The 20,934-nt window shown below is 42.5% G+C and overlaps 2 long non-coding RNA genes across 2 annotated transcripts; one reads left to right on the forward strand and one right to left on the reverse strand.

Moving 5' to 3' along the window:
• Window positions 1-1,363: 1,363 nt before the first annotated feature.
• LOC148330110 (uncharacterized) lies at window positions 1,364-2,404 on the reverse strand. Its single transcript, XR_015845053.1, has 2 exons — window positions 2,225-2,404; window positions 1,364-1,907 (listed from the first exon to the last, which is right to left on the reverse strand). It is a non-coding gene; the product is annotated as an uncharacterized LOC148330110 (long non-coding RNA).
• An 84-nt stretch (window positions 2,405-2,488) lies between these two features.
• On the forward strand, window positions 2,489-19,653 carry LOC148330111 (uncharacterized). Its single transcript, XR_015845051.1, has 5 exons — window positions 2,489-2,565; window positions 4,255-4,338; window positions 13,794-13,904; window positions 17,405-17,554; window positions 19,313-19,653. It is a non-coding gene; the product is annotated as an uncharacterized LOC148330111 (long non-coding RNA).
• The last annotated feature ends 1,281 nt before the right edge of the window (window positions 19,654-20,934 follow it).

A 20,934-nucleotide genomic window follows, 5' to 3' on the forward strand; every position in this document is an offset into this window, starting at 1 on the left:
CAAACTCTAACTCATCAGCCTGAATGTTAAAAACCTAGTGTGACGTAAAGTTGGCCAATCATGTTTTCAGTAATACTTCAGAATCGAACCCACAGCAACGCGCTTGACAACGAATTTCCTCATGTTTGGCAATCTCCGGTATTCTTCGGGAGTAAAGTCATTTTAAAAAGGCTGAGTCGCCAGCCATTCTACTGCATTGTTGATTGTCCCACTTGCTGCTCTTTGCTGTTGTTAATAACAATAAAAATTTGTCGAATATATGAAATAGAAATTATTTTTTTTCTCGCGTTTCTGTTTAATTACTTTAGTTTGATTTCATTTGGCATTTCTTGAAATTACTTCACACTAGGTCTTTAACTTGCTTTTCATGTGTGATTTATTTTTTGTTGTTGTTGTTTGCTTTGATTTTCACATATAACGGTGTGCCTCGACTGTCAAATCTCTCAAGTTCAATTTGTTTTCAATTTGTATTGATCCATGACGAGTCAACAAAGAGCTGCAAGGCAACGAAGGCGCCGCAGTGGTCCGTGATTCACCTTTTTAATTTTGTACTCTCTGTTGAGCACAGATCATTAGCCTTTTTCACTGAGTGATTGATTTTTGTTTTTTATTTCATCACATCAATCGCTGGTAAAAAAATAAATAAATAAATAAAAATCTTTAATATATTGACAGTTTATGATGAGAGAAGTTACAAAAATGTGGTTACAAAGTCTATGATGAGGTAACTCTTATTTTCAAGAATTATTTTAGGAGGCATTTATGGAGATTTATAAAAAAAAACAAAAAAAGCAATCTATATCTATGAAATTATTTTCTCGATTTTGTATTTAATGGTGATGGAAACGAATATCCACGATTATTGCTGTTTTTCAGCAGTGAACTAGTGACAGATGTTCTTTTGCATATTTTTAACTACAGGATATATTTCCAACTATTCATCAGTAATGTCAGCGGGGCGAAAAAGGACTACAGTGCTTTCAAGTGAAATTTGAAGGAGAGACATGCAACCTTGTCTAATTCCACTGCTTTAACACCCTCGGAAGCTGTGACTCGCACTTTGGATGTATGCAAGAGTGTCTTTTTGACAACGTGTGGAATGTTCGGACGTTTTTTTTTGTTGTTGTTTTTGTTTTCTTTGAAGCGACTTCTTAAATTGCACAATTGAGTGAAAGTTGAATAAAAGGTTGCGCATTGCCACAACTCTACAATATTTCCATGCTCTCGCTTTGTGGCAAGTCACCAAATTTGGGATCGCGCGTCGCTCGAGTGCCAACAGGAAGCGCGAGAGGGAAAGTCTCCCTCTTTTTAACTTCGCTGTCTGTCAACCGACACCAAAAACAAACAATGAAGAGCTCTCGAGTAGATTCTCTTGATTTATTCCGTGACACATCCAACATGTGGAGGATGACATTAGCCTTTCATTCGTCAGTCAATCACAACCAAAAGCTCTGCCAATCAAGTCGGCGGGGATGTTTTGAAGGCTGGCGTTGATCGAGCTGCAGGAGGCGAGCGCCAATGTGGAGTTGCTTCAAAAGAGCAAAGCTGCAACTAGGTCAGGATCGGGAACCTTTTTTCAACGCCACCGCCACCACCGGCGCAGCAAGTCTGCTCTCCTTAAAATAACCATGTAGGGAGAATTAAAAATTTACCAGGCATTTGTGTGACAACTTGGCTCATTGAATCCTGCATCAGCGGCAGTTTATCTGCTGTTTTTTTTCTTTGTTTGTCTGCACGGTGGTTTAGGAGTCAACAGGTCTGCATCACTGTTGAGAGATTCGGGATTCCAATCTCATCTGCAGCGTGGAAGGCCATTATAGCTGTGGTCCCCAACCACCGGATCATCTTTAACTCATGATCCGTACAGTTCAAGAACCGGGTCAGGACGGGCAGGATCCACCGAATGGCTGGAGAAAAAAAACAGCGTGCAATCACAATAAGGCAACATGGTTATTCTGCAATCACCGTAATAGCAGCAGAAAAAGTTGAAATCCCATTTTGACAATTTGAGGGGAAACGTCCTTAAATTAAAGATAGAGGATTTTTTTCTGTCTCTTGTCCCGACACCGCCAACGAGCAAACATACTCAACAAAGACACCGCCTCCGCAATGGCTAACTTCAAAATAAATCTTAGCAAATAATACATTGCGTCATTGATGCCGATGCAATAGCCTTAATAGACTTTTACTTTGAAGTTGGCCCTGTTGGTGAAGTAACCATTACCTTGACTTCCGTTTTCGACCTTCGGCTTTTTTTTTTAAATCGCAATTTTAATTGACAATAGAAAGTTGCCACCAACATCATCACAACGCCATCCCGAAATCATATCCAGTCACTAATTAAGGACACTAACAAACCGTTAGTTAAACCGCTTGTTAATAACGCCGTCATTGTATGACACGACACAAGTCGGTGTTAGTGGTTGCTACTGGCTAGTAGCTAGCTGTTAATATTAGCAGCAAGTGACAGACTGCCCCCCCCCCCCCACCACCACCACCTCTTGTCTGAACTGGTCCGCAGTGGAAAAAAGGTTGGTAACCACCGCAGTAAAGGAAGACCACAAAGTAAGGCATAAACTTAATCTGTTTCTTGAAAAAAACACGCATGAGAGTTTCCGTGTTGGCCCGAAAGAGAAAGAGACAGGCTAGTTGTCGTCTTCAAATATATTAGAAAAATGCTGTGGACTAAAATAAACATGACTCTCCAGTAGACGAACAACCCCTCACGTTAACACTTATGGGCGATTTAGTCTTCAATCATGTAAATTCCACACATAAAGGCCCGAAACCTGACTTTGAGGCGGAAGCGCTAACCGCATGTCTCACAACACCACTCTCAGCCTACAATTCATTTTGTCCTTACGAATTGGATTAAAATGATCCCCTTGGGCCCGTCGCAGGATAATATCCCCCATATTGTGTCTCTTACTGGATTAAATGACAATCATAAAAGCGGACATATCCCAATGCTAATGTTCTTCCGAAACGAACCTTCAATCCGATATTCCAGCAAAACAAGATTAATGTATGATTTGTATTTGTTGTCAAAACGGCAGTCTGCCGTGTGGAGGAAAACATGTAATTCTGTCGTTCAAACTTTGTACAGCCACTGCATGTGAGCTCAGCTCTGAGCTTTTTTTTTTAACTGTATAATATAAATCCAATAACATAATTGAATCAGCAATATAATGTTTGGCCCTCCCAGGTTGCAATGACTTGCTCTGACCTCTGAAGCCCGCGCTGCTTAAATCGCTGGTCAAATCTTACGCAAAGCCAGATTTAAATCATTAACTTTGTCTAATCACACCACCACCACTTTTCCAAGCATTCCAAGTATGTGCCACTTCTACAAACCTGATGCTAACCTATGCCACCACCTTTGGCGTATTGTTTAGTCCAAAATTGGTTGTGCTTATCTCTAGCGACTAAGTCATGTGTGGTCAAACTTGTTGGCAGTCGGTCATTCACAGACACATTTCTGGAACGAGGTGAATAATGAGAGACTTGGTTGTTTTATTTCACGCTTGATAAGTTGGGATGCCTTCCAGAGAACCAACATTTTGCCTATAAACAAAAAGTATGTTTTCCATAATATGTCCTCTTATAGAATTTGTCTCTGGGACTTTTTCCCTGGAGCGAGGCCCTTGAGTTGCACCTCCTCTGCAGACATACGCTACGCTGCGTCTTCCTGGCCTGTCTTAATGTCAAGGAGATGATCAGAAATCCCCAAACTGATGCAGGCGGAAATGCTTCAAAATCACCATCTGCCACCAGTACTTTGCTGAGGTTCTCAAAGTGAGGGTCTACTCTAAAATTATTTGGAATAGATTGTGTATAATTTCATAAAAAGTGTTGTTTGAATATTTCTGGACCTGGCGGTAAATGACAAACAAATACTCTAGGTTTTATCATCTTGGCCCAAGTGGGAGGATATCACAAGCAGCTTGTGGAATGTCATGATTTTTTGAGGGTGTTGTACTGGATCCCATCTCCCATCTCATCTATTGAGCTACGTCCCCTCTCAGCTTTGAACTATTCCCATCAGCCCTTGCAGTGGCTGCAGGGGAGTCCAGACGTGCTCTGTTATTAGCAGCAGAGCCACTTTTGACGATGCTGCACAAGTGTGATGTGCTGTTAAAGGCAAACTGCACACACGCACACGCCCGCCATCTGCCGTAGGGTCATTTTGTTTGAGTGCTGGACTTCTGTGCTTCTTGTAATTTTCATTAACACGCTCAGGCTTTTTCTTTGAAGGTAAACACACTGAAGGCTTTCCCAATTCTGTGCTTTGGCGCGTGTGCAGCAGCAAGGGACACCCGGATGTTCTCCTTGACGTGTGTGAGTATTCTCTTGTGCTCCTGTTTCATTCATGTTGGATTTGAAAGGCACTTTGGTGCTGGGCTGAGCTAGTTGCATTTCAAATGACAATCTGGAGTCAACAGACAATTCATTACGTGCACCTTCACATGATAATGAAGTCGAATATAAGAGATGAAGCAACAATAACAAAAATCGGACTTCACACCACTGGGATGCATATATTCTTTGACATTTGCAAAGAACTACAACTATTTTGTGAATTACTGAAAATAGTTAAGTTGAAACTATTCCTTCCTTTGTCTGCATGGTTGTTTTATGCTGCCACATAGTGGACAAGTGGCAATCCCCTTTCTGTAATCTGGATGCAATCTGGAATACTTTTGTAGATTCACTGCGCACGCACAGACACATAAACACATATATATGTAGGGGGGAGAAGTCCAAGAAGTCCAAACAATATTTGAAAGAGATTTTTTGGGGGGGGGGGGTTGTGAGGGGTGGAGGGGTTTCTGCTCCACCCTGTCGACAGGCGACGCTACCGAAGGAGTCTGCAAATGCCCTCAATCAATGCTAAATTCATCAAAGCTTTCCCAAGGGCCGTAACCTGATGACCCGCACTAAAAATCAATTTCATAAACATTCGGTGAGTCCTCTTCAGGGCATGCAGAGGTTTTTTAATTTTCCCGCTGATCGATTTGACTCTCCCCTTTCGCAGCGGAGGCCCGCGGCTCCATATTACGCTCGGGCCTGCTCCACCATTGCTCTGCGTATCATCGCTTATTACATTTGCCTGTGGTGCGCGTCCCGCTCCGTCTTCAGATGCCCCAGATGGGTTGGAGATCCAAAAATGACCTCAAGTGAATTAATCTAAAACTCATCGTGGCACCAAGGAGTGATACACGTCCGACAAGAACTTGACAAACTTTCATATGCTGCTCCCCAAAAAATGGCGGGCCTGGACTTTTAGGTGAGGACTGTTTTCTAACGAGGAGCTGAATGGCAAAAGACGTCTGTGGCTTTCCGTGACTCCTCAAAGTCTCTCTGTTGCAACTAGTTGGTAACACTCCATGACACAAAGTGGTGACTTCGTACCGCGAACATCGTGACCCTTGACCTTTATAGTGTCATCAGCGGGTTTTTTTTCCAAATTCTTCAAAATAGGATTTTTTTTTTTTTTATTTATAAATTATGTCATTGTTTTCTAAGTAGGCTATTTGTTTTGAAAGGCCTGAAAATGAGCTGAATATTTTAGTTTTACATTGATTTTCAGTATAGTGAAAATTTGGGATTTCTTTTAAAGGGAGTATTAATAATAATAATAATAATAATAATTTGCCCTTTATTAGTCCCACAATGGGGAAATTCGAGATTCGAACCCAGGCCTCCTGGGGAGACTGGGTCCTGAACACGGCGCCTTAGACCACTCGGCCATCCTGTTATCTTTTTGAAAAATAAATAAAATGTTCAAATAAAATATGAAAATTTTATTTCGATATAATTATTTCATTAAGCAGCAATTGATAAAACAAAACAAAACAATACGTTTAACAACATAACTTGTGCATGTTATGCTTGGGAAATGCTGACGTTTCCCCGAGATGGCCACTAGGTGGCGCCTGCAACCCACAGCATGGAGTGATGATATCATGCAAGTGGAGACAGTAAATGAAACTCGCTTGAAAAAAAACAAAGAAAAATGTGTCGAGCTGTCAAAGCTAAAGTGCATATTTGCTTTTGCTCTCTTGGGACATTGTAGCATACTTGTGCAAGATATATTGTGCGGCTTTATTAAACCACTAAATGAGGACATGCTGTAAGCGATGATGCCGGTAATTCTCTTGGACCCAAAATGTAGCAATAAATCACATTTGGAATCACACTTTATGATTTTTAGCGACTGTCTTTTTATTCCGTCTTGACTTGCGGGAAAATCCTATGGGATGCTACTTTGAATAAGAATTTATTTATTTTATTTTTTTAATTCCTTTCCGTCCTATGTAACCAAATGGTACAGAACAGTGTTGCCATCCAATATATATGAATGTGTATTCATTCTCCTTGCTTGTTGGCACACGGAGGACAACAGATCACCGTCTATTTTCGGGAAGGGTGCCGTTAAGCTGAGGGTAAGTTCAGGTCCATCATCATCTGCTCATTTCCTGCCGCTATTTAAGAAAAGGCCTCACAAAAATAGGCGCGCGCCCGGCCGCAGACGCAGCTATCTTGGGGGACGTGTTTCAAACTCATTGGGGTGCATTAAAACTTGCCTCCAAATGTTTTACAAATTTCTTTTTACCTTATTGAACTAATGCCTGGGGCATGTTGTGGTAATAGAGAGCAAGTCTTCCCCCGCAGTTCTGAAGTTTTGGGTTTGAATCTCGGCTCCAGCCCGCCTGAGAGGCATTTTTTGATTTCTTCCCACAATAAAATAAGTAGGGTCCAAACAATATGCTTACTTTTTTAGGCTGATGCTGATTTCGTCATTTGGCTGAATAACAATTACAGTAAAGAATGTTTGAAGAATAAATAAGACCTCCAATTAATCGGTTGGATCTGACTAAAAACATACTGTTTATTTAATCTTTTTATTTTTATAAAAATCTTACTGTCTCCAGAAATTTTAACTAGATAATATGTGAATAAAATTGTCATGTAAAGCAATTGTATTCTACCCATATGGTAGAGGGCAGGGGTCTTCGATCTGGTCCCTCGAGGACTGGCGTCCCTGCAGCAACACACCTGCTTCAAATGATCCGATAATCAGGTCAGCAGAAGCTAGATAACGATCGTGATCATTTGACTCAGGTGTGTAGCAGCAGTGAGAGATGCAAAACAGGCAGGACACCGGCCCTCGAGGGACAGGATTGAGGACAGTCTGGTGTTGGAATTTACCATGTATATTATTTTCCATGTTCTTGACACAGTATAATATACAAGAAAAAGTTTTAGATGACAGTCATGCCTTCCCCACGCGCCGCTATTGTGATCGCATCCCGCCCAGTAAAGTGTCTGACTCCCCCACTGAAGGGCTTGGCCTATGCTTGTGCCACATCCGATGGTGTCGCCGATGCGATGTGGCATCTTATCTTGTGCCATTCCCTGGTGGCAGGAATACCGTGGCGACGTTATTCCAGACATGAGGCCACCGCTTTAATAGGGTGCTGATGCCTTTCGCTCCTTGTTGCTTTTTACAAGGGCACATGATGGGAGTTTCTCACCGCACAACCTCATTGGGTGTCACGCTTGTACGTGGCCAGACTTGTCCCGTCTGCCAGCGTTTCAGTGTCCGCAGCGTTAACGTATAATGTCAACGCAGTAGGCAGCCTAGTTAAAAAGCAATTAAGGCAAAATGATTTAAACGCCGTGCGGTTTGGCCACTAGGACGAGCCCCGAGGTGTGCGCGCCGCATCGTTTTCTCGAAATGAGTATTTTACTCCCAAACCGCCATTTGTGCCAATGTCGTTCAAACCGCGCGTTCCCACACCCACTTTGCACTTGAGTGGGGTATGTGCACATGCTCACATACCAGATGAGTAATTGTTGGGTTTGACTCGTTTTTTGGGTGCTTTAAAACAGTAGCTGATTCAAATAACACAGGCTAAAATGTGCTCCTGATGTGTGTGTTAGTGCAGATAGGGTTAAGGATTTTTAGTCTTGGGATTTGGGTTAAAGACGTGCAAGGCTCAAAATAAAAAAATTCACATGACAGTTTTTGAAGCAATAGTTACATTTTGCGCCTCCAAAAACTGAGAATCACCCGCCGAGACATCCCAAAAAGCTTAGCTGGGCTGCGTCGCTCACATCACCCAACTTGGGTAGCTGGAGGTTGAGGCGCATCTTATTGCTACTTTTGCTGCACCAGCTAGCTACCAACGAGCTTCGTCTGGCTACTGCTGCGACAGAACATGTTGCGGAGTCGCTCCGAAGTCGGTACTCAACCGTTGGGGTGAATAAGATACATTTCTGACAAGTATCGCTCTGACAAAGGGTGTAGCCACGCTAAATGCTAAGCTAACCTAAAAGTGACACGGCTAGCGCGTTTAACACTGGAATTAAGTGCTTGGGTGATTGCGTCCACTTTTCACTAATGTCTGGCTGGAACCGCATTCAAGCGGAGAACATCCAACTATGAACTACGAAATAGCGGGCAAATGAAGAAGTGTCTGGACTGTGGAGAGAAAATTTACTCACTAAACAGAACCACAAATGAATTACGTTATGCTACGCTATGTCAGCCAGAATGAGTGGCTTATGAGGTGTATTCATATTGCATTAAATATTTAGAATACTATCAGTAATATTATTGTTTGCTTACACAATTTTGATTATGACATTTGAGGGCTGCTCCTTGGGATTGCTAAAAAAAAAAATGCTCCACAAAATTAGAAAGTTGCTTCTCAAATGAATGAATTGCCCTGCAAAGAAAAGAAGCTTTGTGATAAGTGATGTCATGTTACTTTTTGTGCTGTTCATGTGTACTGCAGTTCATTTAGATTTAGGGTTAGTGCAGTTTGGGTTACTGAAGTTGTGATTTTGGCTTAATTAGGTTAGGGCAAGTGGAGCAGTAGTTCAGGTGCTGTGGAGTCGGCCAAATGCGACTTAATTGCGCAATTGCTAAAACGAAATGATTCATACTTAGAAAAGTTTGTTTTTGTTAAAGCTCATACATGACATTTTTGGCTGGCCCGATTGGATTCAAAGAACCCTGAGCTGCTCGAAAGTTCAATCGGGTTGCTTGGTGTGCGGCCGGGCTTTAGGGTTAATCGATGCAGTTGTGCCTAGTGGAGCTTGTGCCGTTTAGGTTTAGTGATGTTAGTGTTAAACACATTTTGAGTTAAAGGGACTTTTGACGCAATCGGGCCATGTAAGCTCTGATTCCGCTTTGGCATGGTCGTGTGTTATTCTCATTTTGTGAGGATCAAAGCATCGCTTCCTTGGAACCTTGCATAGTCACTTGTCCGCCTTGTTTCCAAAGCAAGAGCTCATCCCCGCGGCCACGTGGTAAATTGCCGTTGCAAGTGTGCCTCCTAGCTGGTCTCCCAGAGTTTCCAATGGCCCTTGTCTTTAAACAAAGATTAGTGCTTGGCCATGGCACACTCCGTTTAGCTGCTGGCATGTTGTTAGCTTACTCTATGTGTGTGCGTGTGCGTGTGTGCGTGCGTGAAAGTGTTGGTACCAGCCAGACTGCTTGGATGTGGTTTGTAGCATCTGTGTGGTCCCCACTTCAGAAGAAGACAGACAGGGCAGAGACAGAGACTAGGGGGTGGGGGGAGCAAGGGAGGGGCAGCCAGGACCCCAGGACCGCTTTAAGAGACGCCCCTCAGTTTTTCCATCACTGCTGTCACGGTGGTGTTGCCCGAGCGCAGCCAGGGAAGAGTGCGCGTGCGAGGCAGGAGTGCATGGATCGCAATGCGGAGGCAAGGATGAGGCGGGGTGGGGGGAGGGGCTCCATCAGTCTGGTTGATGACTTATGAAGCCGAAGCGTCGGGGTCTGGCGCTCGGCTGGGGCTCGCTTGGCACGGGGGCGGGATGAAGGGGGCGTCGCGAGGAGCCCCCGTCCAAAACCGCAGGCCCGGCTGCCCGGGTGCATGCGTGTGGTGTTTATTTACGAGGCCGTTTAACCGCGCCGCGGTCCCTGCGGTGCACTGACACAAGATGACAGCAGTCTAAACTTCTTGCCCTTTAAATCCAGTGTAATGGTCGCTAACGATCAGCGGAGACAGGCAGTGGGATCGGCGCCTCGATCGTGGGCCCGCTGAGTAACACATCAGCGTACAAATCTATGGTCCATGCGAATGGCTTTTTAATATCTGTGTCTGTGGCGTCTGGGACACTTTGGATTGCCACTGTATGGCTGGCAGGGCCAAAGAACAGCGATTTAATGTGATGTTTGGGATGTTTACGCCCCACCAGAGCTGAATTCTTAATTCCAAGCCTGCAATTTGAATTTAAGAGTAGTTTTTTTTTCTTCTTGTTTTTCTTGGTGCATACTTGCGAGACTATGGGGGCCTTTTAAACAAGACAGAATAAAAACTGCCATTTAAGGTGGTCGTGTACATAAAAACGGCATTTGGAAAATGCGTCTCCAAGTGTCCATTTTTAAAAGAAATAGTTTCCGCTTGAGTCTAAATGCTGGTCGTTTATTCTGGGCACGTGTTTGTATGTCACAGTCAGAACGGTATTTGCTCAGCAAAGTACAGTAGGACCCCGACTTGGGTACTTTTCACACTGCACTTAGCAGGGCGAAGCTAGTCATCGTCAAACCCATTCATTGCGTATGTGGTGAGGGTCGTGTACTATGGAATAGTGCGAGAGAATGTTTTCTACGACGGAAAGGCACCTTCAATTTTTTTAAAATATTCTACCCGTGCACTCTGGCGCCGTGACATCAGACCTGGAGAGGTGCTGGCAAAGCAACTTTGGTGGACTCATTTAAGGGTAACAGCATGAGGACATCTTAAAAAAACAAAAAAAAACAAAGCTTGTCTTTTCCCCCTGCCACATATCACTTTCACACAGTTGGTGTCGGGTGAATGAAAGACAGTCAATTGTAATTAGACATAATTTTATTAAGTGTTAAAATTGTAAAAATATAGTTTGAATTAGTTTCGACTCATTTGTTATTTTTACGAAAGTTTTTTTTTTTGATTTATTGTGAGTTTGTTTGTTTTTGTGAACGTATAGTAACCTTGACTTACACATCCTCTGTGAAGAATGGCTAATCTTCGCCCTGTACTGATGAGCTGAGAGGAGTTCAGACTGCTGGTGGTAATACTTTGTCACAAATCTAGACTACTATTCAGTCCACACAAGTGGGTGATAATTTTCAAATTATTGACCAATGTGAAGTGTTGAAAACGGCTTGCTCACTTTGACAATGTTGAACAAACAGATTTGGAGGTCTCCTGAAAAGTGTTACAATGCGCCCCCTTGTGGCCAAGGCACACCAGAAGGAGCACCACAACAGTAATTCAGTTGCTGCAAAAACAGTTTGACCTCCGTTTAATTATGCAACTGCTGTATGTTTTTCTGAAGTCCAATACGATAGAGCGCTATTTTGTTCCCCGATCCCTCATCGAAAAATAACATGTTCCCTCGACAACACGAAGAGTTAATCCATCGCGTTCCTTCCTGCCCTTTTTGGAGCTCTGCGGTGAGTTAATAGCACATGTGACTGTTATTGAGCAAATTATATGCAATATGAGAGCAAACATTAAAAAAAAAAAAAAAGAACATACTGCGTAAACACAGCATTCATAGACGCATACCGTTCTGTGCGGGCCCGCCTGCACGATGCAATTAGATGCTTTCTGTAAGGAAGGAGAAGATTATCATCCTTGCTCAACATCCTCGTGTTTTTCCACACCATGCATTAATAATCCTCATGTACGATCGCACCTCGGGGGGGGGCTGGAGGAAGCGGACCGCGAGACTGCAAATCACCCTCCCTGAAGCCGTCAGTGTCTCTCCTCCCCGGGTCATCTGTCGCTAGCTCCGCCTAGTTACGACATGAACACTTAAAAGTTTCAACGTGCATGCTTGAGTCCTGTGCAAACAGACAACAGACCAGATTCATTGGGCCGCGTCTCTGGCACTCATCGGCCTGTTTGTACTGCAATTTCCTCCCGGCTCTTATCCGCGTTTTGTCCACTGTCATTCCAGCAGGATTATGGGATGCTTTCATCATGTAGGAGCATCCTCTAGAGGAGACGGGGAGGAGGTGGTTGCGGGGGTGAGGTGGGGCGAAGGAGTCAAGAGTGTTTTGTTCCTCTCATCACACGCTGTTATCATCACATGGCGTAATGAACGCGGTGTTGTGCTATAAGTGGGGCTAATTATTATTTTGTAGTTTGCCCATGTTTCCTATTTTGTGGAGTAGCATCTTTTTTCATGAAACGTACACCGGTTATAAAAAAAAAAAGGCTACACAACCCTTTTCAAATGCCAGTATTACCAATATATGGTAAATAATTATAACAAATTCTTCTACTGTTAATGTGACCCATGACCTGTATATCGCAATTTAAAAAAATCAAGTTAAATAACATGGTTGCAGAAGTTTACACACCCTCTTATGATGCGGCTGTGTTCAGTTAACCAGCTGAATTTAAACTCACGGTGCTACTGATGATGACCAAATAAACTTCAGAAGTTCTAGTAGGCTTTTTTTTTATGTTTGCTTTGCCTTCTAGCAGAACCCTGTAAGTTTTGAACTGCTCATCGTTCCCTCTACCTTGTGTAAGGCCCCACTCAGTTCCAGCTAAAGAAAAACAATTCTGCCCTAACTCTAGGTACGGTATTTATTTTGTTAGTGAGCCAATAAAACTTCAACCTTATGTTCGAAAAAAAAAAAAAATCAGGTAAAGCCTACTAGAATAATTAAATTTACATCCTCTCTCAAAAAGATTGATAAATTGTCGTTGTTTAAATACAGTTACAATGTGTTTGACAAGAGTGTTTGCATCAGTTGAGTGTGGCTATTGAAAGTAGTTTTTTTCTGTTCTGAGATTTTTCCCAAATAGCGAGTGGTTCTGAAGCTGGGGTTACACTGGATTCCCACCACAAGCGGATGTTTCGTTGTGTTGTTCATATCATATGACTCGTGTCGGTCTTCACAGGCAATAAGTCACATTGTTTTTCCGCCGACAAGGGATAAACTGTTGTCATTGTAAACCGGCAGTTTGAGTGAATGACTCTCTGTTGTGCTATTGTCCAAGCAGTCACGCATTCTGACATAATGAGCCTCATTTGTGAAGCATTCAAACACAGACATGTCTTAATATTACAAGAAGGAACAACCATCTTTTGTAGGATGTGCTATTTTCTATTTTTTTTCCCCAAAATATCGGAAGACCACAATTCACCACTTTGGTCGTGTCTTATTATCTTGTTATGCTCGCTTGAGGGCCAAAGACCATGGTTAAAATCACATAGCAGATTTTCTATGCAGCTCCATTTATTGAAGTCGAACCTTGTTATGGTTCAGCATTGATGTCATTTCGGGGGAAATTACATCCTGTAAAAGAGAGAAAAACAACATTTACTGACCTTAGTTTTTACCTCAAGCATCTTGGATCAAATATCCACAGAAATCATTTTTACATTAGTAGGGTGCATTAATCACAAAATGATGTCATCGTTGACCTCATCTAGTTTGACCTACTTATACTGGGAAATCTTTAAGATTCTTTTTTAATATTTCTTTCTGATTATTATTCAAACCCAACACTGCAACATTTCCCACAAAAATCCTTTTTTCCTTTAATTTTTGGAATCACATATTGATGAAAACACCAACAATCAAACTAATCCTAAATAAATAAATAATTGTATTTATTTATTTATTTATTTATTTACGGAAGAGAAACTGCAAGTTAGGCAAAAATAACGGCGCCAATAGCACTCGACAAAGAACCCAACTGATGCCAAATTATGTCAGCGCGTATCGTCAAATGTTGGTTTTCTGTGCGCAGGCCCCAACGTTCCTCCATGGGCGATCGTCAGCCACGTCCATCTGCAAGTTCTTAGAAGGAGTCGTCAAGAGAAGATGAGAAGATTAAGGTCCCGTCTAGACATAATCTGCGGTTAGTTGTGTGTTTTCTCTTGGTATTATTTAAGGCTTTTGGGGAGGCTAAGATTAGCCTTGGTCACTTCATGGAGGCCTCCGCCACTTGTGGCTATAATCTGCTTTGGAGAGTTGTGTGGGGTGGGGGGGTGCAGTTGTGATGATGGAGGGGTTTCTCCTAAGTCAACCCCTCCATCCAAATGCTTTTTTATTTTCTTGTAAGGGATAAATTACGTGGTTTATTGTGTTTAATCGTTTGCTGCATTGGATAAACAGCTGAAAACGTTTCAGGAGAAAGTCAAGGCACAACTGTGACGTATAAAAGTTGCAAAATTAATAATGATTAATTAAGGTTTGGTTAGTTCAGTTTAAATGAGGGCCATAAAAACCACAGCAGGCGATACCTTTCCTATTCTTATGTTTGTTGTTTGAGACCGTGAGGGGCTCCGACACGGCTCCATGAGGGCCCTTGAGACTGCGAGGATTAGGATTACGGGGGAGGTTCCCTGAACATGATTGACGGTACAAAGTCGACGAGGGAGCGAAGGAGTCTGCGTGGCGACTTGACTCTTCAATCAGCCACACGAAAATTGCCACTCGTGTCAAAGTGGACGTGTTTACCCAAAGCAGGAGAGAGACAGTGAGAGACGAAAGCCAGCGAAAGTTTGGCAATCATTTTGCGCTTACAAGCATCCCAAAGAAACAAAATTGCTAAAATAGCCACTCTGTTTCCTTAAATGCTTGCAATCACACTTGTCTGCATTTTTAATCTGCGACAGCCAGTTGATGTCAAAACTTGAGGCGAGATGTATCATTTTATTTGGTCCTCAAAGAAAAATAGCGCTCTAGCAGGGATGTCAAAATCAATTTTGTCAAAATGCGCAGTTGACCAGTGCAATGGAATTGAAAACGTATAATGCAAAATCAAAACAGTTTTGGCATCCTGGCAATTCAATGGGCATTGTGCTGCTCCTTCTGGTGTGCATGCTGTCGCCACCAATTAGACAGGATATTGATATTTGAAAACAAATGCTCGAGCAGCACTACTGTTTAATGTAGACAATACTCAGAGGCGTATATTCTTTATCCTCTGTGAAAAATGACTCATACTACTGCACTTTACTGAGCATTTGTAACCAACTGTCTTCTTCTTGAATATTATTCGCATGAATCTCAATCATCAGATTTTTGGGAACTGTCTGGCCAAAATATGATCATGCACTCATTTAATTCCATTATGCCTAAAATGTGGTGAAAAGGGAGTTGCACAGCCCATTGCCTGCCAGGGAACAGTAAAGCGACATCATCATGAAACTGCAGATAATTGTTCAGGGCAAAGACAAGCTGTCATCATGTAAAAAAAATATGTGAATGACATCAGCACACTCATTGTCTGCGTCTGCGCGCACAAATGATTCACACGCGACGTGGGCCAAAAATCGAAACCTCGTGTGTGTGTGCTCGGTTAGCACGGTGGTCTCACTGGCGCTTTGCGATGATGCGGCGGGGGCTTCTGCTGCCCGCGCTGTAGATCGTCTTGTGTGCATTCGGGCTATCAGCCGTGGAATGGGAGAGACGCGTTTCTCTAACCACTCCCACTTGCATCCTATACGAGTCATGTTTTGGCAAGCCCGCGAAGATTTGAATTGCTTCCAGTTCAAGGCAATTTGCTTCACCAAGATACATGAGGTGCAATTTGAATGATTGAATGTATATCCATCCATCAAGTCGCTTTGTTGCGCTTAGACCAGGGGCGTGGGGTGGCTGGGGGGCAGCAGCCTCAGCGGGGAAGGCCACACTTCCCCAATTGGGTATCCAATTTGTAAAATATACAAACAAATCAATAAAAAAAAATGCTTTTCTTGTAAATAATATGGCCATACTTGAAATTAAATTAACGTATTAATAATTATTTAATTAATTGTCTAATTTTACAATAAATCCAATTAGCTGATGTACAAATTATATTTTTAAAATGTGAAAATAAGTCGAATGCACTTGATCAAATTGTATTATTTGTGTTGGATTTGTATAATATTTTTCCATGCATTGAATTAATTCATATATAATATATAGTTTTTTTTAATATAATTTTTTTAAATTTATTACTTTTAGATTTATTTATTACTGTTAGGTTTTTTTTCCTTTTCTTGCGAGTTTACTTACAATAACAATTGTTCCTATATTCTCAACAAGTGCGAAATAACCACCACCAAAAAATTCTTAAATGATTGACAAGGTCAACATCATGTGATGTCATGCCACTGTTGGTGGGGGTGAAGAAAATTGCCATAGCCCATTTTTTGCATTGCACGAGCCAAACTGTCTCCTCCTGACTGACAGCGATGGATTTACATGAAAGGAAATTGACATCCTCAAAAGACACACAGTAAAGTGGGCTTTATAGGCGCTCGTCACATTTTCATAGTTGGGATCAAACGCTTAATACTTTTCCCCAATTCTGAGGCCCACAAAAGTAGATGCCTGTGCATTTCCCTTTTGGAAAGGAAGTGCATCATATTTATGTGACACTGACATAAATCAGTCCAATAAGAGATTTGCAGCTTAGCCTCACGCCTCCCCACAAAGTGTGACCAATGGAAACGCTTGACTAGATAATTTATCTCCGCATGCTCTCAGCTGTCAAAGAAAAAAAATCCGGCGAACCAGAATCATGTGACATTCCTATCCTCTCCTATTGGTTGCAAGAACAGGAAGACATTTTGGTGAGGGAAATGGCAGAAATAATGACAACAATGAAGCTGTTTTGGCCCTCGATGACACCTTGTAGCAGGCTGCAGTGTGCATAATAATTGTTGAAAAAAATGACAGGCGAACCACAAAAGTACTATGAAAACTTGGAGACTTTTGGATTTGTCTTCAAATGACCAAAATAAAAATGTTAGCTGTTCACAACGTTGTACTGCAACTTGCACCCATGTTCCAAACACGCCTCAAAAAGCTTCTCAGATGGATTATTCACAAAATAAACATTAAACAGTAAGCTCTCCTCTACGAAATGTCCGTTTGAATCATTATTTTGAATTATGAGCGGTACCAAATAGCAGCCAGTGTGGCACAAAACCTTCAGGCTTTTTGCTAAAATACACAAAAATGAAATGAAATAAAACTGCCAGGAAAAGCCTACTAGAACAACTGACATGTCGATTGGGGTTTCTTCGGTCCGTTAAATGATGGCAGGTGAGTGCAAACTTCCATTTAACATGAGTTTGAAGGTGACTGGTAACACTGAATACAACCATATGTGTTATAAAAGGGTGTGCACACTTATGCAACCACATTTCTGCCTCCCCACTTGGAGAGGTGAGCAGGGTAAAAATTATAGATTGCATTAAAAGTGCAAAAGGCTGTCTGCCTTATTCACGTGTAAAAAACTGGCAGTTGAGCAGGGGTGTGTAAACTTTTTAAAATCTAGTGTGTTTACCCTGTTTTATCTGTTGATGACCCCCTTGCTAAATTGAATGTTACACCAATTTTTTTTGTGAACCACACAAACAGAGGGAAACGCTTAATCCAGTGCACTGGGTTTCTTTGGACTTCGCAAGGATCTTGCTGCTCGTGACACAAGGCGACAACAGCCGGCCCGGACCGGCCCAACACGACACGACTGTCTGTCAAAGTTTCCAGCAGCCGCTGGTGTCGTCGACGGTGAGCGCGAATCTGGTAGTGATTACCGTAACGGAGACAGTAAATCATGACGCAGCATGAAACCAATTTGTGGTGCGGAAAAAAAAAAAGAAAAAAAAGAGGACTCAGGCCTTGGTGGATGGAGCCACAGTTAACTAGAAAAGACGCGTTAGCGCAAAAGCGAGGCTGTCTGAGTGGTAGCTGCTTTGGAACGCGACGAATCGTCACGTTTGGCGGAAAGAGGACAAGTGACAAATGCTAATAAGAAGATTAATCAACTCAAATATGTCAATATCAATCGTTCACAAAGTCAAAGTTGCCCTTTGAAAAACAACACTATTTTTTGTTTTATTTCGTCTCTACTTAATAACACTTTACTATATAGTTATCACCATCCATCCATCCCATTATCTGAGCGGCTTCTCCTCACAAGGGTCGCCGGTCTGCTGGAGCCTATCCCAGCCATCTTCGAGTTCCCATCACTATATTGTAAAACATAAATAATATATTGTATAAAATATATGATATATATTTATTTGCATTGCATTGCAGCCCCATGACTAATGCCATATGTTACTCACCTGCATGGAGTCACTCTGTCTCATTTAATACCTTTAGAAGGGAACATTTTCCACTTTGGTCAGAAGTGTGAGTCAGCATCGGTTGTAAGTTACTGGGGCGGTCATGAGTCATAATTAAACAGAATATAGGAGTAAACAACTTTGTTTTTAGGATTATCTGGTTCTCTAAAGCGTGTCCCACTAAGCTGTTGAAGGTGTGCGAGTGTTTGTGAACGTAGTGAATATGGACTTTTTGTCAGATTTTGTTCAACTTTGCAAACGGTGGGGTTGTGTTCTGAAACCCTAAAGTGGTAAAGTTTCAAGTAGAAAAAACGGCTGACTTATTATTGCTTATGGTAAAGCATGGCTTCTTAAGATATTTCTGTTCTTCCTTGCATAGTGTATGTTCACCAAATTAATTGTTAATGCGGGCATTTCTCTTTTTTGTTAATCAAATTTTCCAGTCATTTTCAGACACTAGTCCTTGGTTGGTTGGTTGTCTGTCTTGTTTCATTTATTTTCATGTACTTGTTTTTTATTCAATTAAAATCTAGTATTGATCTGGATTTTTTGGGGGGGCAGTTGGGTTGAGTACTAGAAGAAACTGATTTAGATAAATTGCTTCAAACTCAAAACTGCTAAGTTCCTGTTAATTGAAGACATGGAATTCTTGAGACTTTTTTGAGCATCCTTTGGTGATATACAAAAGGAATTACTTGTTGATTGGGTTCAGAATGTGTTAAATCTTGCACGTGGTGCCACAAAGCTTGTGTTTGGGTGGGACCCTTCAAGCAACTACCTTCTCAACCAAATGCAGACACAAAATTTGGTGAATTTTCAGGCATGTTGAGGCCAGTGGTGACTCATTAATATTACAAACCTGCCCATGCCGCACAAACATTGTTTGGAGAGGCGCTGTCTGTTTTCTTCTCTTTAAATCAACGTCTCTCTCTCTCTCTCTCTCTCTCTCTCTCTCTCTCTCTCTCTCTCTCCCGCTCCTTCATGATGACGCTGCGGCCTTGCAGCACTTCTGCGGTGACTCCACTAATGGTGCAGTAATTTCAACGCGTGCTTTGAAGTTTCCGCGTCGCGTTACCTTGAGTCTGCGCTTCTCTTGAGTTTTTTTTTTGGGATGGGGCAGGCTCGCCCTATAGGCCCTTTGCAGCCTAATTAAATGTAATTGCTCAGTTTTTTGCTTTTTTTTTTTTTTTTTCTGTAGTGGTGCCCGCGCCAAACGGGGAAGCCTTGTAATAAGGGAGATTGCGTGAAGGGTCGGAGGATCACAGACGCCAAAGAGGAGCCATGGAGGAGACGATTGGAGACGCTCAACCCCCCCTCCTTAGTCCCCCCACCATCCCTCATCTCTGTGTCGCCTTCTCTGCCCTGAGCAGACCTACTCATTACTCCCTCCACTCCTCAACGTTCTGTCTCTTCTCTCCAAGCCTTGTCTGCTCCTGTCATAATGGTGTGCTCTTCCGTGGTCTCGAATATGCTCACATATTCCACCCTTTCATCTCGGGACATCGTACTTCTAATAATGCATTTTCTTTGAGAGCATTAAAGTAAAAATTCCACAGTCAAATCACGGTAAAAGAGACCAATATTTTCAATTGTAGAGGGAGAACCTCAATCGAAATGGATCTTTGGTTATCTGAACATGAAGCTGAGTCCCCGAAAGCAAACACAGGAAATGTGCCGTGATGTGTATCGATGGCGTTCCCTCAGGTGGCGTCACCGTTGCGGGTGCAAAATTCTTGGAATGCTTTGGGTGCTCCATAACTGAGTCAGACGGCAAAATGGGCTGTTTGGCCTCCTGACGGTGTTGTTGGTGCGGCGACAGGAGACGCATTCTTTACGGGAAAAGACGCTAGACACCAAGGGGTGGGGGAGAAGAAGAAGAAGAAAATTGAGGAAATTACAGAGCAGGATGGAGACAACATGACACAGACCAGGGAGCGCCGGCTTGACCGTGACCCCCGCGGGATGACAAGTCGAGAGGCCACGTGTGTGATGATGTGTCAGGCGCAGGCACAAAGGTGACTCAGATGGAGACGGAGAGGGTGGTGCCGAGCGGGGTACGTCGGCATTCCTGCGCATACCTTACCTCCGTCGGTTCTCTTCAGGACCCATGGAGTATAATTTATCACTTGTAATCAAAATGTCCAACTTCCTGTTCATTTTCAGGCATGTGTTCGTGGGCCTTTCTTGTGGGAGCTCTCATGGAGACATGTCAGGTAATTTCATGTTAGTCCAAACATCGCATGGAGTGCCACTGGGGTCATGTCCGGGTCCCCTAAAACACATCTTGGTGACTCACTTCAAATCAAAATGGTCCACTTTTTCTTCATATGGGTTATTGAGCCTTTTTTGCGTTAGCTTTCATGAGAGACATGACGACCAAATTCCAGGAACTTCCACTGGGATGTTGTTCAGGACCCCTGACATAAAGTACATGCATTTTAATCGGGGTCGAATAGCTTCAAATTAAAGCGGCCGACTTGCTGTTCATTTTGGGGCTTGAGTACTTGAGACTTTTTTGGTGCTTTGCAAGGAGCGCCACTCGGAAGGTGTTACAGACCCCTAACATTCTTACATATTTCATCAGGATTAATGGCTTGACACCAAAACGGCCAATGCCACACCGCTTGTGGACATGACAGACTTCTCATGGCGTGCCACTGGGAGAGTGTCAAAGAGCCTAACTCCTAAAATTGAGTACATTTTAATCTGGATGCCTGGCTTCAAACCAAATGGCCGACATCCTGGTAATTTTTCAGTTTTACGTTCTTTTCTTTCTTTTTTTTTGTGCATCTTTTCAGGATGGATAATTCCACCAACTTC

The sequence above is a fragment of the Idiotropiscis lumnitzeri genome, chromosome 9 (assembly GCF_059441095.1).
Source record: "Idiotropiscis lumnitzeri isolate Australia: NSW breed Sydney's pygmy pipehorse chromosome 9, RoL_Ilum_1.0, whole genome shotgun sequence".
Taxonomy (NCBI): domain Eukaryota; kingdom Metazoa; phylum Chordata; class Actinopteri; order Syngnathiformes; family Syngnathidae; genus Idiotropiscis; species Idiotropiscis lumnitzeri.